Consider the following 23247-nt stretch of genomic DNA (forward strand, 5'->3'; position numbering starts at 1 on the left):
CATGTGTCTTATGTATAGAGTTCTTCAGGTCACATACAGTAATGTGAATAGCATATTTAAATGATCAGAAATGGCCCAAGGGTATGTTTCTTGACTGAGTGAATCATTCCTGTGGCAGATAAAAAAAGGCAAGCCCAGAATCTATCCTTATAGGCTGCATAAGGTATTGGTAGATTAACATAAAATGTCTAAACAAGCTCTGAGGAATGTATAATAAAAGGAGAGTGCTGGGACGCCTGGGTGGCTCAGTGGGTTAGAGCCTATGCCTTCAGCTCGGGTCATGATCCCGGGGTCCTTGGATCGAGCCCCGCATCGGGCTCTCTGCTCAGTGGGGAACCTGCTTCCTCCTCCCTCTCTGCCTGCCTCTGCCTACTTGTGATCTCTGTTGGGTAGATAAATAAAATCTTTAAAAAGAATAAAATAAAAGGAGAGTGCTGGAACTCAGAAATCACCAAACACACCCCTAAAAAGAAGATGCTACTGTAAGTGGAATCTTCAGAAATGGTTCTGACAGTGACTGTAAATCAGGGAGAAGGTTAAGAAATCATTGTCAACATTGGAGATTGCATTGGGACCAGTTCATTATTTTTGAAACTGATTTACCAAAAAAATACAAACAACACATGAACAGACACATAGAATTAGACATTGACCTCTGACTCTTTGCTGTGATCTGTATGTCAAGGTAATCACAAATTGATAAGAAAAAGAATAAAAGAATTCCAACTAACAAATTTGAAAGAAATGACAGAATTTCTTCTGTCATTTGACAGAAAGAAACAGTCTGTCAATGACAGACTGTTGTTGGCTGCAGCAGTCACCACAATTATCCACCATGGTTTTTTTTCCAATGATACTCAACAGACTTTTACCTCAGGAAGGGAAGTCTTGTTTCTCTACTCTGAATTTAGCTTTGTGACTTTTTTTGATCAGTACAACAGGTTAAATAGATGATGGGAATTAAAGAGTCCATTTGTTGCAGTGAGCACCGGGTATTGTACATAAGTGTTGAATCACTAAAGTTTACACCTGAAACTAACACTATATTGTATGTTTTCAATAAACACTTAAAGTACAAGAGTACAGTGAATAAGATGTTATGCCCGTTCCAACTTAACCCTTAAGAAACACTGCATGCTTTTTAAACTCTGAGCCACCGTGTAAACAATCCCAGGCTAGCCTGGTGGATGATAAAAGATATCTTAGAGCTGCCAGCTCTAGCCAGTGGGCCAGCTGCACTCAAATATGTGAGTTAGCCCAGCTGAGATCAATTGTGCCTATCCCAGCAGAACCACACAGCTGACTAGAGGCTCATGAGCAGTAATATGTGGTTATTATTTTAAGCCATTTGGTTTTCAGGTAGCTTGTTAAACAGCAATAGATGACTGATTGAATAACCATGTTGAAACCTCTAATGACATCAAGGGTCTAGGTAATAATCACTAAATTATTTTAATTTAAAGCCATAGATGTAAAATGAAAATGATGCTAGAAATAACTCTGGAGATACCCCTGGAGATAGAGGTAGAAATAATGGATTTGTATAGTTAAAACCATAAATAGTTTTGACATAAATATGTTTGGAAAGGTGGCAGTTATCTGATACAATGTGACTTATTTTTTTTTAAATTCAGGAGTAGAACAAATATATATAATAATTTTAGACTTTAATATCTTAATTCAGGTAGAATTCCCAGAATAGGGGCACCCGGGTGGCTCAGTGGGTTGTGCCTCTGCCTTCGGCTGGTGTCATGGTCTCAGGGTCCTGGGATCAAGCCCTGTATTGGGCTCTCTGCTTGGTGGGGAGCCTGCTTCCCCCCTCTCTCTCTCTTCCTGCCTCTCTGCCTACTTGTGATCTCTCTCTCTGTCTAATAAATAAATAAAAATCTTTAAAAAATAATCTTAATTCAGGTAGAATTCCCAGAATAAATAAATATAAAATACCTCACAGTAAATATACTAAATATAAATTCACATTATTTATGAGAAAAAAATATAAAGCTTTACTGAAATACCTGAAAGAATTTCTGAAGGAGGAATTGTATTATGTTTATGAATAGAGGTTTACACAATCATAAATTCTGATTTCTAATTCCAAATTCACTTAAAGATTGACAAGCTAACTTGTTTATGTATAAAAGATTTTTTTTTAAGGTAAAGGAATAAGGTTAGCCATGCCATTCCTTAAACAAAGAAAATGAGATCTTTCCCTTTGAAATTTTAAGACTTACCAAGCAACAGTAGTTAAAAGAATTTAAGGTTGGTACAAGGATTAGGTGAGCACTTTCAACTATATATTTCACATACTTTGTACATATTAGATGTATCATTGTGATGTGAGAAACAAAGCAAAAGAAAAAAGTAACTTTCCTTACTACCTATAGCCCATTGGCAAGTCTTTATAACAGGTAGAGCGACCTCCCTCTGGGAGCTCAGCTGTCCGGATGCTGACACTTATCCAAGGGCAAAGGGTAATCTTAGCTTAACATTATCCCAACTCCCCCAGCATCCGGATCATAAGTCTACTTTAACATACAAAAATTCCTCCAGAAACTTCCTTTATCTTTGTCCCTCCAAGATACATGTTAACATAGTCATTCTCCAACTGTTCTCCAATAACAGTTTATCTCCCACTGATATACATCTGAAGGGTCTCATGACTGAGGGTTTACTAGGCTGTAATAAATGACATTTTCCTAACAATATCTAGTCTCTTCAAAATTCCTCAGAGATTAAAGCTATCCCTAACGCCCTTCCAACTTGAGAGTATATAATCAGTCATCTATCACAACCCCAGTGTAGCTCTTTCTGCCCATGGGCCCAGTCCCTGTGCTTTAATAAAACCACCTGTTTGCACTGAAGACCTCTCAAGAATTTTTTTTTGGCCGTTGGCTCCAAACCCCATTTCCTACATCAATTGCAGAAAAAGGGAATGAATAATTTAAAAATAGTAATGTGGTTTAGGGAAAATAATTTTTTACAAGGAAAGGTGAAAATAGATCTTTGTATTTACAAGAAACAGTTATCAATTCCACTATAAATTAGGGAGGGATTTTAGTATTCAGACAAGACTTTAAAACAATATAAGATATTGGAGCACCTGGGTGGCTCAGTGGGTTAAGCCTCTGCCTTCAGCTCAGGTTGTGATCTCAGGGTCCTGGGATCGAGCCCCGCATCGGGCTCTCTGCTCAGCAGGGAGCCTGCTCCCCCCACCCCCCTGCTTGCCTCTCTGCCTACTTGTGATCTCTGTCAAATAAATAAATAAAACTTAAAAAAAAAATGTTACTAAGTAGTGTTTCTAAGACTGGAGAAGGAGGACAAGGAAAATATTTTTAGATAAAATACACACACACACCCCCAAAAAAAAAAAAAGGAAAATGTTGATAAATTTGACTATTTTTTTAAAAGGTTTTATTTATTTGTCAGAGAGAATAAGCACAGGTAGGGGGAGCAGAAGGCAGGGGGAGAATCAGGGTCCCTGCTGAGCAAAGAACCCTGTGTGGGACTTGAACCCAGGACCCTGGAACCACGACCTGAGCCGAAGGTAGACGCTTACCCAAATTTGGGATACCCAGGCATCCCAAATTTGACTACTTTAAAATTAACTTCTGTTATAAGAAGCCATAAAGAAAAATAAATGACATAAACAGGATATATATTCAGTCTAACAAAGGATTAATATCTACAATATAAATGTTTCCAGATATTCAATAAGAAAGACCAAAACTAAAATAAAAACACATAAACAAAAATTATATTTGTATAGAAGGCATACTAGGCATTTAATTGAAGGGAAAACATGACTGACTAATATGTGAAATAATGCCTACACCCATTTTCAGTCAGGATAATGCTAACATTAACGATTTACCATACATATCATCCCACCATCACCAAAAACAATTCAAAAAGCTATTTACAAGGTTTGGCATTGATAGTAAATCATAATATTATCATATTCTGTTATTAGGTTTTCTAATGTAAAAAAATAAAAGGTATACATAATCTTTGACAGTGAATTTTTTCCTATAATTACTCATGTATATGTGAACCAAGAGACTGATAGAGGACTATAAATAGCATTCTAGTTTTTAATAGAAGAAAAACTGGAAAACAATCCAAGTATTCATTTACCAAAGAATAGAAGGCAAAATTATGGTTATTTTACACAGTGAAATATTATTCAGTAATGGAGATAAATTAACTGCATTTTTATACATCAGTATAGTTTAATGGGTCATGCATAATAATGAGGAACAAAGCAAGTCACAGAGTAATTTTATGCAGTATGAATTCATTTATATATAATCTCAAAACATGAAAAAGTAAACAATACTAAACAAATTGCAGTTCACACATACAAGGAGTACTATTTAGCAATAAAAAGGAATAGACTATTACATGCAACTAAATGAATAGATGTGAAAACATTGTGCTCCGTGGGAGAATCACACAAAAGACTAGATGCTGCATTGTATAGAAACTGGATTTTGGAAAAAGCAAAATTACAAGGACAGAAATCAGACTAGAAGTTGTCAGAGACTGTAGGAAAGGAGAGAGAGTTGACCTGAAAAGATCAAAGGGAACTTTATGGGGATGGAAATGTTCACTATCTTTTTTTCTGGCATTGGATGCATGAAAAATATATATTTTTAAAATTTACCAAGTTGTGTATTTGAGTAAACCTGACCTTAAACAACTAAAAAATACAGCATTCCAGGAAATATGTGATTGTAATAAAACTATAAAGTTGAGAGTGATAAGCACTTATTTATCATAATAGTCACCAATGTGAGGGATAGAAAGAAGAAGGGATCAGAGGAAACTGATTTTATTTTATTTTTATTTTTACTTAAAGATTTTATTTATTTGTGAGAGCACTTAAAAGATTTATTTGTGAAAGCGAGCGAGCAAGCACGCGCACGCGCTGGGGAGAGAGAGAGAGAGAACAAGAGAGAACAAGCAGGGCGAATGGCAGGCAGAGGCAGAAGCAGGTTTTCTGCTTAACAGAGAGCCTAATAATGGAATTCGATCCCAGGACCCCAGGATCATGACCTGAGCTGAAGGTAGACACCCAACTGACTTAGCCACGCAGGCATTCCAGAAATAGTGATTTTAAAGTTATTGTTTAATCTTCATTTCTTAAACTGATTTGTTGGTAAACAGTTGTATTATTATTAAAATTGTATGTATTTTATGTGTAAACTAGTTCATGAAAATATGCAAATAATACCTAGGATGGAACAAAAAAAAAGAGTACCCATAAAAGCTACATTTAGCTATTATTTAGTTAGCCAAGAGATTATGCAAGGTATTTCATAAATTGACATCAAAATAAAAATAACCATATATATGCATGAGAATGACTTTAAAAAATGAATACTAAGTGTTAGCAAGGATAAGGAATAAAGGAACTCTTTTTTCCATTTATAACATAAATCATTTTAATGTAAACGTGCAATCTTGGAAAGGCATACATATTTAATCCATCAGTTTATACATTCCAATTTATAAATTCCAATTTATAAACTATCTATAAATCATAACAATATGCTACTACAGGAATTAAGACTGGTGACTGTGGAAGTCTTTTGAGTATCTATGAACAGGAAATCACACATAGATGGCTAGGTCTGAGAAGTGTCTACAGTATTAAGAAAAACTTTTTTTTTTTTTTTTTTTGGTGACACAGGTCTCAGTAGTAACTCTGGAAAATTGTGAAACATTATTTAAAAATATATATGTATAAACTGCATAGTTTCAAAGATGTGGTTTATAAATAATGTTGGTTACACTGGTTGCAATTACTGTACTTCCAAGGTGCTGCAAACACACAGTGAGTTATACTCAATATTAGACACTAATAATATCATTCAAGTGTACTACAGTTTTATGTTAGTTGTATTGTACATATGCATTTTTAAATGTATGCATTCATATAAACTGTATATTATGTATGGGATGTCAGAGATATATACACATCACTGTTATATAATACACCCATCATTATTTTGCATACTAAGATAGTTTTAGTTTAGGGAATGCCATTGCATTTCATTCTATGTGTTTAGTAAACAGTTTGTCAACATTTCAGATTAATTTTCCCATTACATTCTCTAGATTGTGCATTTGAGTTTGCATTTTCAGCTTGAAAGTTTCCAAAAATACTGTTTTTAACCCACCCCTCTCTTTCCAGGCATAACTTGTACATAAGTCTGATCTGTGTAGGGTAATAATAAATCCAAAATTTTGATTAGGAATATATATGTGTGAATTTCAAGGATGACACTCACATCATGATAAAAGATGGCATCCATTCCAGTCTTGGAGGGATAGGGTCAGTTGAGCTTGTGTTGAACCTCTGAGAAAACAGTATATCTTCAAAAAGAAAAACAGGGGGCGCTTGTGTGGCTCAGTGAGTTAAAGCTTCTGCCTTTGGTTCAGGGTTCAGGTTATGATCCCAGGGTCCTGGGATGGAGCCTCACATCAGGCTCTCCTCTCTGCAGGGAGCCTGCCTGCTTCCCTCTCTCTCTGCCTGCCTCTCTGCCTACTTGTGATCTCTGTCAAATAAAAAAAGAAAAAAACAGAATGACTTTAAAAAATGAGTACCAGGTGTGAGCAAGGATTAAGGGAGCTTTTTCTTCTGGTATAAAACACAACATAAAATCTATATTATTCATAAATTTCAAATGTACAGTACAGTATTGCTGTATATGTACGTTGTCATACAACAGATTTTTAAGCACTTTTCATCCTGTATGATTGAAACTCTGTACTCATTGCAGGACAACTCCCCGTTTTTGTCTAACTTCAGTCCCTGGCAACCATTATATATATTTTTTTCTATGAATTAGGCTACTTTATCTTACATAAGTGGATTCATGCAATATTAGCCTTTCTGTGTCTGGTTTATTTCACTTAGCATGTATCATCAAGTTTCGTGCATATTTTAGCATTTAACAGGATCTCCTTTTTTAAAGCTGAATAATCATATGTATCACATTTTCTTTATTCATCCATCAATGGATATTTCGGTTTTTTTTCTCACCACTTGGCTATTATCAATATTGTTGCAGTGAATATGAGTGTGCAACCATTTCTTTGATATCTTTTTTCAGTAATTCTGGGTAAATAACCAAAAGTGGAATTGCTGGATTATAATCACAGTTACATTTTTTTTCCTTGAGTTTTCCGTCCTGTTTTTCATAGCATCTATACCATTTCACATTCTCACCAGCAGTGCAAGGATTGTAATTTCTCCACACTCTTGCCAACACTTCTTTTTGTTATTGTATCATCCTAGTCGGTATAATATAACTCACTGCGGTGTTTTTAAGTTGCATTTCCTTGATGATTATTTGGATCAGTGATGTTGAACATCTTTTCATATACCTATTGCTGTTTTCTTTGGATAATTTCCTATGCGAGTCCTTTGTCCATTTAAAAAATTAAGTTATTTACTTTGTGTTACTGCGTTGTACAGGTTGTTTATATTTTTTGGAAATTAACCCTTTATTAGCAATATAGTCTACAATTTTTTTCCATTATGTAGGTTCTCTTTTCACTATAATATTTCCTACTTCACAGGAAAAATCAACAACAAAAAACAAAACTGTGCATATAATCATAGTTTGCTATAATCTCACTTGTCTATTTTTTCTTCTGTTAGCTCTTCTTTTGGTGTCATATCTAGGAAATCATTACATAGATACAGCAGAATATTATTTTGTTGAGAATTTTTGCTTATGTATTCATTTTGGATTTCCTCACTTTTCTTATATTGCATTTGGCTAGCTTTGGTAGAGAGTAATGCTGGCCTCATAAAATGAGTTTGAAATTTCTTCAGTTTTTTTGAACTTTGGGGAGGATTTATGTTAATTATTCTTTCCTCCAGTGAAGTTGTGTGGTCCTATACTTTTCTTTGCTGGGAGGTTTTTGATTACTGATTCAATCTCCTTACTAGTTATGTCTGTTACACTATAGAAAGGTGGTTCTGGTGAATGAGCACCACAAATTTTTCTGCTGGCTTAAGCATGGCTGGATCTGTGGTGCTTGGAATGTAAAAGCCTCTTAACTGGTTTCTATATTTTTCATGGAATTACTCCATGTATTATTGTTTAATCAGCATCTCTATGGGGGAAGGAGGTTGTGGGGTGTTATGTTCCACCATCTTATTGACATCACCCCTGGAACACAGTGTTGGGAGGAGTCTGAATTGGTATAGCCCATAATTAAAAACAAACAAACTTATTTATTATTAATGTGAATATTTGTTTAACCTATGATCCTGCAATTTCATTCTTAGTTATATACTCAAAATAAATGTGTATATATGTTTAAATACTGGCTATAGCATCATTAATAATTGTCTCAAACTAAAAGTAGACCATTGGGCGCCTGGGTGGCTCAGTGGGTTAAGCCACTGCCTTCGGCTCAGGTCATGATCTCAGGGTCCTGGGATCGAGTCCCGCATCGGGCTCTCTGCTCAGCAGGGAGCCTGCTTCTCTCTCTCTCTCTGCCTGCCTCTCCATCTACTTGTGATTTCTCTCTGTCAAATAAATAAATAAAATCTTTAAAAAAAAAAAAAAAATAAAAAAAAATAAAAGTAGACCATAAAAATTGGATATATAAATTCTGGTGTTGTCATACAATGGAATTTTATGGACTCTTTCATACTATAAAACAGCTCTATCTTATAGACATGATATTGCATACAAATAAGCTTATTACTATATGGATCCATTAACTTAAAACACAAAGGAAAAGGCTTTGGTAATAGATCAGAATTATTGGTTTCTTTTGGGGGATAGTATAGACTAGAAGGGAACACAAAGAAGGCTCAGTGCTGGCAGTGTTTCTATTTCTTGATCTAGGTGTCATTATATTGGTATGTTGCCTTTGTGTAGAATTATCAAGATAAATACTTAGGATTTATGTATTCTGTTGTGTGTACACAATATTTAAATAAAAAATAAATTTTAGCCAACATATTGGACAATGTGGGAGAAATAGATAAATTCCTAGAAATGTCTAACCTACCAAAAGTGAAGTAGGGAGAAATGGAAAATTTGAACGGACTGATTACCAGCAATGAAATTGAATTAGTAATAAAAAAAAAAAAAATCCCAGCAGCAAAAGTCCAGGACCAGATGGCTTCAGAGGTGAATTCTCCCAAACATTTAAAGAAGAGATAATACCTATTCTTACCACCTATTCCAAAAAATAGAAAAGGAAGGGAAGCTTCCACATTCATTCTGTGAGGCCACTGCTACCCTGATACCAAGGCTAGGTGAAGACACCCCCAAAAAAGAGAACTACAGGCCAATATCTCTGATGAACATAGATGCAAAAATCCTAAACAAAATACTAGCAAACCAAATCCAATAATACCTTATAAAAATCATTTACCACAATCAAGTGGGATTTATTCTGGGAATACAAGTGTGGTTCAGTTTTTGCAATCATTCCATGTGATACTTCATATCAAATAAGAGAAATGTAAGCAACATACGATCATTTCCAATAGAGGCAGAAAAAGTATTTGACAAAGTACAGCATCCATTCATAATAAAAACCATCAGCTAAAGAGGCCTAGAGGGAACATATCTCAACACAATGAAGTCCTTACATGAAAAACCCACAGATAACTTCATCCTCAATAGGAAACAAACTGAGAGCTTCCCCCTAAGGTCAGGAACAAGACCTCACCTCTTTTATTCAACATAGTACTGGAAGTCCTAGCCCTGGCAATTAGACAACAAAAAGAAGTAAGAGACATCCAAATTCGTAAGGAAGAAATAAAACTATCACTCTTTGCAGATGACATGATACTATGTATAGAAAACCCTAAAGACTCCACCAAAGAAGTACTAGAACTGATAAATGGAGTCAATGAAGTCAAAGGATAGAAAATCAATAACAGAAATATATTGTCTTTCTGTACACTAATAATGAAGCAGCAGAAAGAGAAACTAAGAAAACAATGCAGTTTATCGCTGCACCAAAGATAATGAAATACCTAGGAATAAACTTAACCAAACAGGTGAAAGTCCTATGCTTTTAAAACTATAAAACACTGATGAAAGAGATTCAGGATGACACAAAAAAATAGAAAAACATTCAATGCTTAGGTTGGAAGAACAAATATTGTTAAAAAGTCTGTAATACCCAATGCAAACTACACATTTAATGCAATCCCTATCAGAATACTGATAGCATTTTTCGCAGAGCTAGAACAAATAATCCTAAAAATTGTATGGATCCACCAGAGATCCTGAGTAGCCAAAGCAACCTTGAAAAAGAGGAGCAAAGCTGGAGGTGTGACAATTACAGGCTTTAAATTTTATTACAAAGTTGTAGTAATCAAAGAAGTATGCTACTGGCATGAAAATAGACATGGAGATCAATATCAAAAGAAAACCCAGAAATTCATGATGACATGGTCAATTAGAGTTTCACAAAGCAGGAAAAAATATCCAGTGGGAAAAAGTCTCCCGAGTAAATGGTGTTGGCAAAACTGGACAGCTTACATACAAAAGAATGAAACTAGACCACTTCTTTATACACAAAAGTAAATTTAAGATGGATTAAATACCCAAATGTGAGAACCGAAACCATAAAAATTCTAGGAGAAAGAACAGGTAATATTTCTCTGATATTGGCCATAGCAACATTATCTAGATATGTCTCCTTAAGGCAGTGGAAATAAAAACAAACTATCGGACTACGTCAAAACAAAAGCTTACGCACAGTGAACAAATAAAACTAAAAGGCAACCTCCTAAATGGGAGAAGATATTTACAAATAACATACCCAATAAAGGGTAGGTATCCAAAATATATTTTAAAAAAAAGTCTATAACTCAATACCCAAAAAACAAATAATCTAATTAAAAACTGGGTAGAATCATGAACAGATATTTCTCCAAAGAAGACATCTAAATGTCTAGTACATACATGAAAGATGTTCAACATCACTCATCATCAGGGAAGCAGATCCAAACTACAATGAGCCATCATTTTAATACCTGGAAGAATGGCTAAAATTAAAACCGTAAGACACAGTAACTGTTGGGGAGGATGTAGAAGAAAAGGAGCTCTCGTGCATTGCTGATGGGCATGCAAGCGATATAGCCACTGTGGAAGACTGTATTGAGGTTCCTCAAAAGGTTAAAATAGGGGTATCTGAGTGGCTCAGTTGGTTCAGCATCAGACTTATGATTTCAGCTCAGGTCATGATCTCAAGGTCATGAGATTGAGCACCATGTTGGGCTTCATGCTGGGCGCAGGGCCTGCTTAAGAGTCTCTCTCCCTCTCCCTCTGCCCCTGCTCACTCTCTTAAAAAATGCTAAAAATAGAACTACCTTATCATCCAGTAATCCCTCTACTGGGTATTTACCCCCAAAATACAAAAACACTAATTCAAAGGGATACATGTACTGCTATGTTTACTGCAACATTATTTATAGTAGCCAAGATATGGAAGCAGCCTAGTGTCCATCAATTGATGAATGAATAAAGAAGATGAGATAAAAATATATATGATGGAATCTTGCTATTTGCAACAATATGGATGGAGCTAGAAAGTATAATAGTAAGTGAAAAAAGCCAGAGAAATACAAATATCATATGATTTCAATCATGTGGAATTTGAGAAACAAATGAACAATAGAGGGAAAAAACCTCTGTTAATTTTAACAAGATGTATATAGTGTCTAGCAGATAGTAAGTCGTCAGTAATACTATCTTTTTTTTTCTCTGCTATAGTACTCGTTTCCCATTATTACATTGTTAAAATGTCCTTCCTGTTCCACTGTGGTTTTATGTCAGTCTTTTTATTTCTAGTGCTTGGCCTAACACCTAGCTGATTATTCAATAAATGTTTGCTCAAAAAATAAAGAAATTAATAAAGCAGTTATAGAGTGACAAAAGAAATTTACAGAAAATGGATCATGTATGTTAAATGACTTTCCATTTGGAGAAGAAATCTGATGAAGAAAAAATTCATTAAAGATGAACTTTTTATAAGGCTGTGAGTAACTACTTTGGGGGCAACACTTTTACAAGTAAAAAAAAAAAGGAAGGTCACTTTCTTTAAGAAAATGGGGTAAAACAATCTGCTGTTACTTTAACTCAATTCTGTAAAATTTAACTGATCTTCAACTAGTATATCACACTGTGTTATGAGAATGTCAGAGTTGAATAATATTATGACTTAAAATTTCTTCTAGAAAAAATATAAATGTAGAAAAAAATTAAAAACAAAACAATAAAATAAAAGTTTATCTCTATCATTCTCTTCTGTTTATTGGAACACAAAAATTGATGTGGGCATAGACCTTTCCCTTAAGTGAAATTTTGCTTTTTATTTTGCCAGTTCCTTAAGGGAATTGAGATTATATTATTGCATGTGTGTTTACATACATTTGTTATGTATGTTTGTGTATGTATATGTATGCCTACGCCTATGTATAAATATTTGCTCAAAATAGCTATTTGATATAAACTCTGTTTATATGGATGCAGATTTTTTTCAAAATAAATTTTTTTAGGGGTGCCTTAGTGGCTGTTAGTTAAGTATCTACTCAGGTGATGATCTCTGCTGAGCAGAGAGCCTGCTTCTCCTTCTTTCTCTGCTGCTTCCCTGCTTTTGTTCTCTCTCTCTCTCTCTCTGTCAAATCAATAAAAATCTTTTTTTATAAAAAGATAATTTTTTTTAGCTAATTACACACATTTTGTTAGATAAAATGGATTTATTATTTGCAACTGAATATTGTTTTGCTTTTAGCATAGAGAACTCTTTCAAGTATTGTTATTCTGGACCTAAATGACACCCTGATTTCAGGAATGAGATGTCCTGAGGTTAGGTTAAGTAAATACTGTTTGTAAGGCCATATATTAATGAAGTGTAGCAGAAGGAAGCCAGGCTCACAGTTATTGTGGAATTGGATCTGTTTCTTAAAAGGTAAGTCCTGGGACACTTGGGTGGTTCAGTCAGTTGAGTGTATGACTCTGGATTCTGGCTTAGCTCCGGATCTTGAGGTCCTGAGATCAAGCCCTGTATCTGCCTTCCTACCTGGCAGGGATCTGCCTAAAATTCTCTCTCTCTCCCTGCCCCTCCTCCAGCTCACATGTGGGCTCACTCTCTCTCTTTCTCTCAAATAAATCTTTTTAAAAATCTACTTAAAAGTTTAGGTCCTGTGGAAATTTTCCTAACTTTTTTGCTCCTCCAAATTGAAAGTGCTTAATACTCATGAGTTTGAATAAACAACATCTGCTCAGCTAAGAAATAAATAGCATGGCTTCCATCCCATATAGTTCCATCAGAAATGAGAAGGACTCAATACTAAGTTAAATAAGTCAGTCAGAGAAAGACTAAGACCATATTATTTCACTCATGCAGAATTTAAGAAACAAAATAAATGAACAAAGGAAAAAAAATAGAGACAAACCAAGAAACAGACTTTTTTTTAACTATAGAGAGCTGATTGTTACTAGAAGGTAAGGTCAGTGGGTGTGGGGGGGGGGGGGGTAGGGATGGGGATTGGGGAAATAGGTGATGGGGATTAAGGAGTACACTTAGGATGAGCACTGAGTAATGTATTGAATTGTTGATTTACTGTATTTTGCACCTGAAACTGATATAATACTATTAACTATGCTGGAATTAAAATAAAAAACTTTAAAAATTACTTAACCTGGGGGCAGGAGGCTTTGCATATTTTGTGGCTATTGTTGTTATTGTAATTCAGAAACAAATCAATTGAAGTTGCAATGGAAATCTTCTGGAACCAATATGTAATGGCAATAAATAATTTTTTTGTGCAAAAAAAGGAAGGACTCTCCCATAAGAATTTATTAGAATGTGCAGGCTCTACAGCCATATGATTAGACAGCTGAAGTGATTTCTTTAATACCACTGCTTTCACATTCTTTATTTTAGCCCTAGAAGTTTATCTTGCAAAATTATGTAAATTAGTCTGCCCAAAGGCTGCTCATTGAAACTTCCCCCCTTACAAATCTTCTTCTCTTTACTAAGTATGTATTTAATTTATGAAGAGGAAGTAGGTAAACTTTCTACAGGCTCTTGAATGATAGATCAAGTCATTAAAGATAAAACAACCATATATACTAACTTGCTCAGAAAAGTTCTGGTATATGCCTGTCAACCTCGTAATTATTAATAGCACCTCTATTTATTCTCTAACGTATCTCAGTTTGGACAATAAATTATATGGCTACTGGGCATTTCACCTCTGAAGTATGTTTTAAGAGGTGAGTGATGCTCTAGTATATTATGAATAGACTAATTCAGAGGCATCCCGTTTGATCTAATTCCAAAGATTCCTACTTTATTTTTACACATTGTTACAAAATTAGTATTTCCATATTACAATCAGATCATGCCTGTCTCCTGTTTATAAAATGTAAAAGGTTCCACTAAATTTTAAGAATAAAAGTTAAATTCCATTCTTTGCATATGAAGATGTAAATGATCTGATAATAATCCATGTTTCCTGTTCCATTCCTAATACTTCCCTACATACACATTTAGTGTTAGTTATGTTAAATTTCTTGTGATTTCTCATGCCTCTGTGTTTTTACACTTGCTGATCACTATCTGGAATAGACTTTAGTCCTTATTTGTCTAAATTCTTTCTCATTTTCACCCTTTTATTTATTTATTTTTAAAGATTTTATTTTTTTGACAGAGAGAGACATCACAAGTAGTCAGAGAGAGAGGGAGAAGCAGGCTCCCTGCTGAGCAGAGAGCGCAAAGTGGGGTTCCATCCCAGGACCCTGAGACCTTGATCTGAGCGGAACACAGAGGCTTAACCCACTGAGGCACCTAGGTATCCTTCATTCTCACCCTTTTAAAACTTAGGAGTAAAAGAATGATCTTAAAACCAAGTCAAGTATGTACATACTTTTCAGGCTAGTGCTTATAATATCACTTAACTTAAAATTTACACTTTGCTTTTCATTCTAAACTGAGCAGTTTTCAGGATTATATATTACTTGTTAGTATTTTACTTTTCTAGAACTTGTCATTATGTCTGACATATCAAATATTTAATAAATATTTCCAAATGAATAATTTTATTTTTGTATTCTATATTATTTGTCACAATGAGATAATATGGACAAACATATAAATGGATGCTATTCATGTATAACCTACAAATTATTTTTTCAGTGACTTTAGTTAAAATAAACAACATACAAAAAAGAAACTAAGGGAATTTATTAATTTATTTTTGCTAATTTATTGATGGTAATTTTAGTCTGTGTTTATGTTTTTGTCATAAATTCTACCAAATTATTTTGGCCAATAAATATGGACGAATAAGTTATCTTCATAATGTGTGAAACAAATGAATTTTTACCTTTAATATTCTCTCTTTAATTGGAGAGTGAAGGATGGACCATTACTCACAAAAATTGCAAATAATGTAAATATCCATGAAGTTAATCTTCAAGGAGAGAATAGGAACAGTATGAGCATAGAACATCAGTAGGAAACTTGGAAAAGAACTGTTAAGTCCCTAAAAATTATATGAAAATATGAACAACTTCACTAGTTATTGTAGAAAAGTAAATTATCAGAATTTTAAATAAGTGCCATTTAATGCCTATTAAATTTGCAAAATTAAAAATCAGTGGTGATAGATGGGATCAGGAGGAAGACAAACCATAAGAGAATCTTAATCTCACAAAACAAACTGAGGGTTGCTAGTAGCAGGGGGAATATGAAGAGGGTGGTTGGGTTATGGACATTGGGGAGGGTATGTGATATGGTGAGTGCTGTGAAGTGTGTAAGCCTGATGATTCACAGACCTGTACATCTGGGGCAAATAATACATTATATGTTAATAAAAATAATTAATAAAAAAATAAAGATCTCTAAGGATTGAAAAAAAATCAATGGTGATAACATACCATCAAGTATGTAGTAAAACTGATATAGGGCTGTTGGTAGGAAAAATTGTTACAACCTTCTATGGGTCTTGGGTTTTCTTTTGTGTTTTAGATTCCACATGTAGGTGAAATCATTTATTTCATTTAGTGCAATACCCTCAAGATCCACATGTGTTGCAAATGGCAAGATTATTTTTTCATGGCTGAGTGGTATTCCATCCTATCTATCTATCTATCTATCTATCTATATATATATTATATCTCTTACATCTTCTTTATCCATTCATCCATTGGTGGATACTTGAATTGTTTTCATATCTTGGCTATTGTAAATAATGCTGCAGTGAACATAGAGATTCACGTATCTTTTTGAATTAGAGTTTTTATTTCTTCGGATATATACCCAGTAATTGAATTGCTAGATCATATGGTGTCTCTGTTTTTAATTTTTTGAGGAACATCATTCAGTTGTCTACAGTAGCTGACACTATCAATCTAACAGTGTCATTCTGTTTCTTATTAGAAGTTCTTAATATCTCATTAAATTTTGACCTTATGATTTGGCCTTATTGCTTTACAGTTTCCATCACTGCACGATTTGGTAATGCAAGCCACTATATACCACTTCTGATAACTTCCTTTGATTTTAATGGACCTTTTCATGATCAGTGTATGTGATACAGCAGAACATAATTATAGAGTTAAATTCTCTGCAGAGCATAGGTTGATAGACTGAATGTATTGCCATATTTATTTTGTATGACAGTTTTATGTTCTTAATCAATTTTATACTACATATGCATATTTTATTCTCTACTTCAAACCCTTCTTTTAAGATTGCACATTTCTTACGTCTACTATATCTACTATAGGTATTATGCTGACATTTAGCCTTCCATGGGGTTTACCACCTACTTTGGACTGCATTTCCAAGCAATACAACTTCAGAATTTCCCCCTGTTACCAAAATCATAAACTATTTGATTGCAAGGATTGTTTTTCCATTATCATGTGTGTCTTATAATCTTTGCTCACCGATTTTTCAATAAATGCATCAATAAGACTAAAAAATCACAAAATGTTTTAGGGACAAGAATGGAATTCAGAATACTTATTTTTATTTTTATTTTTTAAGATTTTATTTAGTTGTCAGAGACAGAGGGAGAGAGAGCGAGCGAGCACAGGCAGACAGAGAGGCAGGCAGAGGCAGAGGGAGAAGCAGGCTCTCTGCCGAGCAAGGAGCCTGATGTGGGACTCGATCCCAGGACCCTGGGATCATGACCTGAGCCGAAGGCAGCTGTTTAACCAACTGAGCCACCCAGGCGTCCCCAGAACACTTATTCTTTAATGTTTGAGAAGGTCCTTGGCAAAAGTAGGAAGCATCACTTACACAGGCATAATAAGGCTTTTATCCCAACATTATTAAAAATAGCATTGTTTATATTCTTAGAAGTGTTTAGCCATCAGTTATGGTGGCTTACTCATTCTTGGCACATGCCTTATATCTGTGGAGTTATGAGGGAAAAATCAGCAATATTCCACTTCAGTTAACAGCTGAATCTAATTGTCTTAAGGAAACTGAGAATGTCACACTGTTCCTACATTTTGAAAAGTTCCCATACCTGAAAAACAATAAGTACTCCTGAGAGGCCCTTACACAATCCTTAGCTGATTAGCCCACTTGGAGTTTGAGGCAGCTGTGCGGGCAAATTGTTTTGCATCTGAATATGGATTTTTATGAAGCTACATAGTTTTTGTAAATAAACCTGAAGAAATGCTACACCTGTGCTCCCAAAATGTGAAAATTCTCAGATGGCTGTTCTTTTTGATTAAAATGTATCATTATAAACTTGTTTTGAGACAGATTCTTGCCTTGGCATTGTCCCATGTGTTTGAGAAGTATAAACTTTCAAATGAAGTGTTCAGCAAATCTTGAAAATGATAATGATAGGAAAAAAATCACAAAATTCTGGAGGTAAGATAGGAACATACTATGTTGGGAATTTTTTTTTTTTTCAGTACGCAGAGTAAAATTGCAGCTATTATAGTGTTATGACTTTGTTAAATTAACATTTGTTAAGTAGTGCCCAAGGTGAGAGTCGATTAGCTAAGTTTCAAAAAAAGACCCCCAGGAAATTGAAATAGAGAAGTTTTCACTCACAGGTCCTGGAGGAGGTGCACACAGCATTCCTGGAGAGACTATGTGGGGATGTCAAGGCAGATTGCATCTAGAGAGAATGGCAAGACTTAGGGTCCATGCGTAGAATGCTTTGGGGTTCCTAGGTTAAAGCCAGATTGGTCCATATAACCAAAGAGCAGAGCTTTGGTAAACTTCAGAGGGGCCCTCAAGGGGAAGGCCCTGGGTGGGAGAGACTGTTTATCACAGAGACTGTTGAGGGTTTCATATGAAGAACTTACACTTATTTGTGTCTCTGGACTGTTATCTAGGGCATGTGCTTGCAGGAGGGGATAGTGGTCATTTCAAGGCCCCTGTCTGCCACTTGGACATATCAAATTGATGCTGAGCAGCAATATTATGAAGTAGTTTAGGTAAATTCTCGACAAGTAGCATTAAACAAGTAGATTGAAAGGAGGCAAAGTGGTGTGGTTCTGGGAAAATAGCCTCCTTGAGGACTTAACTAGGTTCAAGCACCCATCATGCACTAACTACCATTGTGACCTTGACCAAGTTAATTTACCTTTTTTTCTAAACTTACTTTTAATCACTACTGTGAATATAATGGTTGTGACTATTTTTTTTATAAACATATATTTTTATCCCCAGGGGTACAGGTCTGTGAATCACCAGGTTTACACATTTCACAGCACTCACCAAAGCACATACCCTCCCCAATGTCCATAATCCCACCCCCTTCTCCCAAACCCCCTCTCCCCAGCAACCCTCAGTTTGTTTTGTGAGATTAAGAGTCACTTATGGTTTGACTATTTTATGTTCTATTAAAACAATGTGTATTGGGGCGCCTAGGTGGCTCAGTGGGTTAAAGCCTCTGCCTTTGGCTCAGGTTGTGATCCCAGAGTCCTGGAATCGAGCCCCGCATTGGGCTCTCTGCTCAGTGGAGCCTGCTTCCACCTCTCTCTCTCTGCCTGCCTCTCTGCCTGCAAATAAATAAATAAAATCTTTAAAAACAAAACAAAACAAAAAAAACACCAATGTGTATTGAGTCTCTAACTCAACTGTGGTCTAGGTATGCTTAACATAATCACTAAAGTCCTTTAAAACCAGAGAGATTTCTTCAGCTGGTTTTTAGAAGGGGAACTCAGATTTAGAGTGTTAGAAGGATTTGATCTGAGGTAGGTTCTCTCTTGGTAGCTTTGAACTGGAGAAGGTCATAGAGCAAAGACCTACTTGCTGAGAGCTGTTCCTGTCAGTAGAAACTGGGGACTTTTAGAGCTGTAACAGCAAAGAATATAATTCTGCCAATAATGGGAATGAGTATAAAAGTGTATTTTTTGATAGGGTCTAGAAATCAAGGCTGAGTCCTTGATTTCAGCCTTATGAGAACCTATGCAGAGAACTGGTGAATACTTCCTGTCCATCTGACTTGCCATACTATGATATAATAAATGTGATTCCTTTTAAACCCTTAAGTTGTGGTAATTTGTCATGAATCAGTAGACAACATACCTTTAGTGAAGTTTCTTTTAGAGTTAAATTCTCTGTTTTTCTGTATTTATTTTTGATATTTATTGTTCCCCAAACTTTGAAGACATTATTGCAATTTTTTCATTTTTAAAAATTTTTATTGTAGTTGTGTTTTTTTCTGTTTTAAGACATCGATTTGGACTTAACTTTGGCTCCTTTATAAATAATCTTTAGCTGCTTTAATAGTCTTCTTTAAAAAACAATTGACAGACAACAATATGTCTAGATATAGATTTATTTTTTTTTCTTCCCTTCTTTACTTCCTCCTGATTTTTTTTTAAACTAATCTTTTTTTTTCTTAAGATTATATTTATTTATTTGACAGAGAGAGATCACAAGTAGGCAGAGAGGCAGGCAGAGAGAGAGAGAGAGGAGGAAGCAGGCTCCCTGCTGATCAGAGAGCCCGATGCAGGACTCAATTCCAGGACCCTGAGATCATGACCTGAGCCAAAGGCAGCGGCTTAACCCACTGAGCCACCCAGGCGCCCCTCCTCCTGAATTTTTATACTTTAGCTCAGGAATTTCTCTGTCACAGCATTGTGAAAGAAAGTGAACTATATCATTTAAAAATCCTGGTTTAATAAAGGAGGTGAGTTTCTAAAATCAACTTAGTTTCATGGTCATTTATAAGGTTTTGCTTATTGGTCAGTATACAACCAAAATAAAAGAAGATTTAGATCAGTAGGGAATGGTAGATTTCCATTAGGCAGTTTCATCTTTGCTCACTATATACCTATACAAATATGTGTCTTCATTTTTTTTTAAAGATTTTATTAATTTATGCGACAGACAGAGATTGCAAGTAGGCAGAGAGGCAGGCAGAGAGAGAGAGAGATTGAGGAGGAAGCAGGCTCCCTGCTAAGCAGAGAGCCCGATGTGGGGCTCGATCCCAGGACTCTGGGATCATGATCTGAGCCAAAGGCAGAGGCTTTAAACCACTGAGCCACCCAGGTGCCCCTGTGTCTTCATTTTTGATCTCTGAGGATATCCCTTACTATCTTGGTAGCTGAATGACAGTTTTATAAAAATAGTTTCCTAAAATATTGCATTAATTCTGTGTTTTCACATAGAGAGTTTTTCAAGGTATCCAGTTTTCTATAATAGCAGATATATAAGTAGAAAAGGTCTGATATGCCATTTAGTTTGTAAGGTAGGTGATGCAGAAATAATGAAGGGTGTCAGAAAAAGAAATAATAGTTTTATTTGCATTTTTTAAATGTCATACCATTAGTAGAGTAGGAGTTTGTTATAGGATGTAATGAACTGAAGGAGGAGATGAAAACCTTATTTAGAAAAATGGTAGTGTAGGGGCATCTGGGTAGCTAGTGGGTTAGGCATCTGACTACTGATTTTGGCTTAGGTCGTGATCTCAGGGTCCTGGGATTGAGCCCTGAAGCAGGCTCTGTGCTCATGTGGAGTCTGCTTTTGTTCCTTCCTCTCCCTCTCCCTCTGTCCCTTGCCCCGTTCTCTTTCTGTTTTCCCCATCATCCTCAATCTGTGAAATAAATAAATCTTTAAAAGAAGAAATGAAAAATGGTAGTGTAAATGGAAAAGGAAGGAGGATGCAAGAGAATCTTGGGTGACAAACTCAATAAGAATTTGTAAATTGCTGGACCTTAAGGATCAGAAAAAGGAATATGGCCATATTTTAAACAATTCTTTATTAAAGTTTTGATGGGGTTGTTTCTCACCAACTACAACGGAATCAGAAAAGGAGATAGATTGGGGGATGGTAGTGGCCCAAAAGTATTTTATTACGAGTGGTTTGAGATTATGTGGAGACAAAGCTGTTCCACTAGACATTTGGACTTACTGATTTGAAGTTCAAAAGATAGATGGAAGCCATTCTCTCTGTCTGTCTGTCTGTCTGTCTCTCTCTCTCTCTCACACACACACACACACACACACACACTTTAAAATAAGTATGAACAAATAGCAAAACTTGAAGCTTTTTTACTGGGTGATATTGCACAGGCACAGTTTATAGTAAACCAAGGAGGGGAATACCAGGGTCATCACAGTTAATTGTTCTATTACAGAACAGGGATTTGACCTGTGGAAAATGAGAACTTTCAATAACATGTTCATTGCAGTTTTGCCTCCTGCTTTCTCTTTTTTAAATGCATTGGTGATGGAGAATAGACTGTGTTAATTTCCTACATTGTCATGCTATTCTTTATTGAATGAAGACACATTCCAAAAGTTAGTTTTAAAAATGTCACTGCTCTTCCTGATATGATTGTGGAAAAACATGAGGTTGTAGGCTTTAAAAGTTGCAACCTGATCTACCTCAAGAACATTTTATTCCTAAACAGGCTTTTGGAAATGTATTCTACCTTGTTATTCAGAGTTTCAGGTCTTTTTTTTTTTTTCTTCAGAGTGAAATCTATAAATTACATTTCTATGGACAGTTATACTCAACATGTATCTCCAGTCAAAGAAATAACATACCAAGTGTGGAATGGTTTTCGTGGAAGCACTTTGATTCCATGCTTATTATGAATCTGTGTTGTGGAATTACTAGACATTGCTCATAAGAAGCAGAATAATTCATCTATGCTAAAAATACATTGAAAGTATTTCCCCCATCTGTATTCATTAGATATGTTTTAGGGAACATTGAAGCTATGAAATAAAATAACCCTTAGAAAGTAATGATAAAATCATACATGATGATGACCTAATTGCAGAGAGATATACTGAGGGTTTCACTTGTTACTATATATGAATTTAAATAACGTAAGTTCTGGGATGCCTGGGTGGCTCAGTTGGTTAAGAGGCTGCCTTCAGCTCAGTCATGATCCCAGCGTCCAGGGATCAAATCCCACATTGGGCTCCTTGCTTGGCAGGGAGCCTGCTTCTCCCTCTGCCTTTGTCTGCCACTCTGTCTGCCTGTGCTTGCTCTCTCCCTCTCTCTCTCTCTTTGACAAATAAATAAATAAATAAATAAATAAAATCTTATAAATAAATAAATAGAATAAGTTCCTATAGTATAACTTATTTGCACTATTGCCAGGAGGATAATTTAAGGGTAAAGGTATAAAATTGCCTACTGATGTCAACTTCCAAAATTTTGAATTTACTGCATTGTAGTGAAGTGCAGTAGACAGAACTTAGTTTACTGTATTATCTGTCAAACTTTTTCATGATTTCAAAATTTTCAAAATGAACATTGTTAGTAATAAATAGCAAGTGAAAGCAAGCATATCTATGTATTATTTTTCAAGTGTAATACCATGTTTGTAAAAAACAAATTTCAATATTCATATATTAGTCAAAATAATTAAAAATAGCAAGTGAAGAAGAATCAAGTGATGAAAAATGGTGTTTACAGTATTAGTTACTGTTACTAAGGTTTTACTTTTTTAAATTGTGACTGAATGTTATATCACAGAAACTCCTTTTTTATCTGAATTATTCAGGTTTTCTGAAATTTTTCACTTATAATTTCTACTTTATGAACCTAATATAATGACTTGAATAGATTGATTTTGTAAGGTTAAAAAATCGAAAATAAGTTTTTATAAAACTTACGCCATTGTCTTTTTTAAGTATATGTTAGCCTTTATGTGATAACATTTTAGTTTTTACTCTTATAACTGTATTTATGATTGTTTGCCTTGGGATTTTCCTTAATTGCCTTTCCTGGTTTCATATCAAGGTGTA

Source organism: Mustela lutreola, chromosome 12 (assembly GCF_030435805.1).
Source record: "Mustela lutreola isolate mMusLut2 chromosome 12, mMusLut2.pri, whole genome shotgun sequence".
NCBI lineage: Eukaryota > Metazoa > Chordata > Mammalia > Carnivora > Mustelidae > Mustela > Mustela lutreola.